Genomic DNA, 5,123 nt, shown 5'->3' with positions numbered 1-5,123 from the left:
ACCAATATTTGAAATATGTTGAGCCTCTAAATGTATTCTTTATTATGACTCCATACTAAAGGCATCATAAAGCAATGCTAGCGAGTGAGTATTGACATGATGGTAGACAGCTTTAATCGTCTACAACATTAATATACAGTATGACTATGCTTCAACTGTATAGGAAAATAAGATCTTTACAGGGATTCACGTTTAGTTTCAGAAATAGAGGGCAACATAGACAGGGGAAGATTGAGAGAGGAAGTGGGAGAGGGAGAGAGATAATTCAGAGAAATAAAGAGAGAGGGGGAAGGAGAAGAAAAAGGGATATGGCGAGAGAGAGAGAGAGAGAGAGAGAGAGGGGGGAAGAGATAATTTAGAGAGATAAAGAGAGAGGGGAATTAAAAGAGATATGGAGAGAGAGATATAGATATGGAGAGATAGAGAGAGGGAGAGAGAGAGAGAGAGAGAGAGGAAGAGATAATTTAGAGAGATGAAGAGAGAGGGGGAAGGAGAAGTAAAAGAGATATGTAGAGAGAGAGAGAGATAGAGCGGGGCGGAGGGGGGGGGGGGGGGTACCGCAACTCCATGCATTGTTCGACTATCATGAATTGCTTTTCATTCTGTCTTTTTGTTTATTTATCAAGAACAACTATATTTACGAATAATGCTTCATAACTTGCATTTAAGTAAATTTATTGTATGATTTGTGGAATTATAACACTTTAAACATTTATTTACCGGTATATGTTGTTTGAAATGTATGGATATCGTTAATGTCTTGATTAAAAGAAAGAAATCAATCTAAACTCAAATGTTGGTAAAGGTGATACCACCAACAAAATTATAATCCAAGATCAATCATACATAGGCCTACATATACATAAGCCTATTATGCTAGCTTATACAATCTGGCCAACCCCAGTCAGACTAATGAGACCGACAACAGACCGACAACAGATCGATCAAACAATTACGTTACACCCATTGGCAATAAAGTCAGTCGGTTTATCGGTGTGACTGATGTGTTAACAGAGAGGGTGGATTGGTCTAATATAAAATACAGAAGTAAAAGTTTACTTAGTATTTGAGGTAAAAAGACGGATATGCTTCATAATCCTATACACCAAGTAGTTGAATTATTCAGTTCGCTTTATTTTTGATAAAAGCAATTTACAACACTCATCAGCGCTAGATGGCGCTGTTCATATTTATGTGCATGTTGTGTTTCACTGCGACTGTTTAGGCCGAATTGTTTGCGGAATATTGTCTGATAATTAGTATTCGTCATATTTTCATTCATGGGGGTCGCTAAAGGGGAGGGGAGATATGTGACACCCCCTCCGCACTCCGCCGACGGGAAAAATGAGAGGGAATTAGGAAAAAGAAAAGGAAAAGAGGAAAGGGAAAGAAAGAACGAGACAAATAAAAAGAGAAAGGAGAGGAAAAAAGGAAAAGAAAAGAAAGAAACGAAAGAAAAGAAATTAAGAAAAGGAGAAAAGGAAGAAAGAAAAAATAGAGAAAATGAAACGAAAGAAATGGGGGATGAAAGAGAGAAAAGAGAGGGGTATATAAGGGCATATGAGAGGAGGAGTGGGAGAAAGAGAGAGAGAAAAAAATCCCATATTAGACAGAGAAGGAGGGGGAGATGGACAAGAGAGAGAGAGAAAGAGAGAGAGAGAGAACAAGAAAGGACAGAAGGGAGGGGGAAAACCAGATTGGACAGAGGGGGAAGGGAGATGGAAAGAGAGAGAGAGAGAGAGAGAAGAGAGAGAAAGAACAAGATTGGACAGAGCGGAGAGGAGATGGAAAGAGAGGGAGAGAGAGAGGGGGAGAGAAAGATAGAGATAGTATCATTGTATAGGGCTGGCACAAAGATATCGAAGCCAGATAAAAGGGAATGGGGGGGGGGGCGAATTGGATTAAAACTCATAATATTTCACAAGAAGATTTTATGAAAGCAAGGGATAGAAGCAGGTCGTTCATACAACATATAAATATAGTTTTGCTTCTAATCATCTTCACATGGAAAACACTTATGCAAGTTTTAGAACAAAATAAATTAAAACAATAAATTAAAACAAAAACATTACCATTGCTGATAAATAAGCCTTAACGTAATGTCAGGTTGAAGGGAAATTTCATAGCAGCTGATACCACCACAAATGTGTGTCATTATTGCTCAAAAGAAGCAAGGGTTAGAGAAATTTTCAATTAAGTATTCACTTGTAAAATAAACAAAAGTCAAAGAAACAATCATAGTCTACAATGTATATGTATAATACATAATTCTGTATACATGTTTAAAAATTTAAGTTTCATTGTCACATAAATTTGTTTCCCTTTGCGGGTTGCACAAATTAATATTTATGAAGAAAAACGGGGGAGTATATAGGCCTAAGTTGTTGTACCGGATTCGGCCCAAATTGCAAGAACCTTCCCCCCCCCCCCCCCCCCCCCCCCCTCCTCCTCCTCCCTTTTGCGAGCCGTGCGGGCTATCATCTTTGTTTGGGGAACGTTGACAGATGTCAGTTTTATTAAAGAATTACCCATACCAGATGGTTATTTCTGTCTACTCTGTTAACCGCACATTACCATGCCATACAAGAGTGGAGGAAATGTGACGTCATAAACAAAAAATTCTCAATTTCTCTTTATTTTCCGAAAGAGCATAAAAATGATGTCCAGATGTCGAAAACCAATTGAATATGTAAAGTATTGGCTGAGATATAACCATCTGAATAAATAGGTTTCAGATGGGAGCTCAGTGTGTTATTTTGCTCTGGCTCATAAACCAACCAACATGGTGTCTGGTCAGGTCGACCCCCAGCCGGTCGCCTCCTATACACAGTCGCCTCCTATACGCAGTCGCCTCCTAACGTAGTCGCCCCCAAATTGTGTGGTCTAGTCGCCTCCTATACACAGTCGCCCTCCATACACAGTCGCCTCCTATACACAGTCGCCTCCAATACACAGTCGCCCCCTACATACAAAGGCAGTACGCTAAGTGCAGCGGTCATTTTCTTTTGTTTTGTTGTCCACCTTCTTCAAGAAAAATTGAATATACAAATTTACCGGTGCTCCCGGTAAATTTTGATAAATTTCAAATAGCGCCTACGACCATACGATGGCAGCTGCGACCATGAAATTCTCAGAATATGTAGTTGTGATATATATATTCCAAACGGTAATAGCAAATCGGTCGATTTTATTCAAAAACATTGTTTAATAGCTCAATTAATATATTGACCTTGAGAGGGCGCTATACAACATAAAAAGTTTATTATTTACAATTTCATCACTTTATACTCGATTTCAACCGCGACAACGATCACTGAATATCGTAGGATCGCATGTGCGTCCAATATGTTTATTTGAACCAAATTCATGACCCCATACCAAAACTTTGTATTACCTTTAAGTATAATGTAATAAACCTTTCATTTTATTTTGATGCAACAGAGATTTACACTCAAAATTTTTACTTTTTATAATATAAGTACAGTAATATTCTTCTCATTTCGACATTATCAGCCGCTTGTTCTCTATTTCGTTCCCTAAACTAAATATAAGGTATAATTATGTGAGGGGGGGGGGGATAGAAAGTTGGACGTAGCCTGTATACTGTATTTATGTTTTATATTTGTCTCTCCGATCACCCCCCCCCCCCCCCCCCACCACCTCTGATTTTGTTCTTTAGTTTGTCTCTGTTGGTTTGATCATAATGTCCGACGTATAACATCAGGAATATGTTATAATAATTAATCTCAAGGAAGGGATGATGCCCGGCGTACAAAAAATGGCGGAATACTAGACAACATTATGAAAGATGAAGATGGACAAAGATGAAGATGGACATAGACAGAGAGAGGGAGAGAGAAGGGGAGAAGAGGGGGTGGCGGGAGATAGAAAGTTGGACGCAGTCTGTACTGTATTTATTATTATATTTTTCTCACCGACTCCGATCCTCCCCCCCCCCCCCTCTCAGATTTTTTCTTTAGTTTGTCTTTTTTGTTTTTGTTTATATAATGTCCGACGTATATATCGTCAATATAGCATTATAATTTTTTGTTGTTTTAGATATCAGTTTGATGCAACAGAGATTTACATTCTAAAGTTTTACTGTTTATAATATTTCAGTAATATTCTTTATGCTATTTATATGTTTGTAAATAAAAGAGAAAGTTTCATTCTTTCTCTTATAATGTTGTCCACCTTCTTCTAGATATAACTCTTTTGTGCTTAAGTATAATGTAATAAACGTGTCATTTTATTTTGATGCAACAGAGATTTACATTCAAAAGTGTTACTATTTATACTATTGTACAGACAGTAATATTCTTCTCATTTCGACATTATCAGCCGCTCGTTCTCTATTTCGTTCATTTCCTTCCCTTTCCCTCTCATTTTTCCCGACAGCAGGGCAATTTTATGAAGGACAAAAGCGCCGCGACATACAAGGTATGCGTTTGAAAGATTAAATGCTCTATTATATGTGCACAGATTAAAATGAAAGTGACCTCTATACAAAAAACAAACAAACATTACTAGACAGGTTAAGGGTGGAATCTAATTATAGTGCTTTCGAATACTTGAAAAGATGAGCAGGTGTTCATGCTGGTCACGCATGGTCGTCCCTTATTCCACAAAATCACGCACTTATAGAATGAATAATGAGAGTAAAATTAGTAACATTTCATTCATTAGAGCCGAAAGCTTTTATTTCGATTTATTTGCTTCATAATAAACTATCTAATAATAAACATCTTTACAAAAAAACAAAAAAACATTATTAGACAGGTTAAGGGTGGAACCTAATAAAAGTGCTTTCGAATACTTGAAAAGATGAGCAGGTGTTCATGTTGGTCACGCATGGTCGTCCCTTATTCCTTACACAAAATCACGCACTTATAGAATGAATTGTGAGTAAAATTAGATAACGTTTCGTTCATTTGAGTCTACCAACGAAAGTATCAAACATATTTTGTCCAATTATATACTCAAAATGCCCGGATAAATCCAGCACATGCCGGTTTCAGCTTTAAATTCAATCTGAAACAGAAAGACCCAAACAACTTGCTTCGGCATGTGACATAATTATATGAGAGTAAATAATAACATCTAAGCTTTGAACTGGTGACAGT

Source organism: Strongylocentrotus purpuratus, unplaced genomic scaffold (assembly GCF_000002235.5).
Source record: "Strongylocentrotus purpuratus isolate Spur 01 unplaced genomic scaffold, Spur_5.0 spur5_scaffold_20, whole genome shotgun sequence".
Taxonomy (NCBI): Eukaryota; Metazoa; Echinodermata; class Echinoidea; order Camarodonta; family Strongylocentrotidae; genus Strongylocentrotus; species Strongylocentrotus purpuratus.
The sequence above is the reverse complement of the archived record's forward strand: the minus strand, read 5'-3'. Positions refer to the sequence as shown.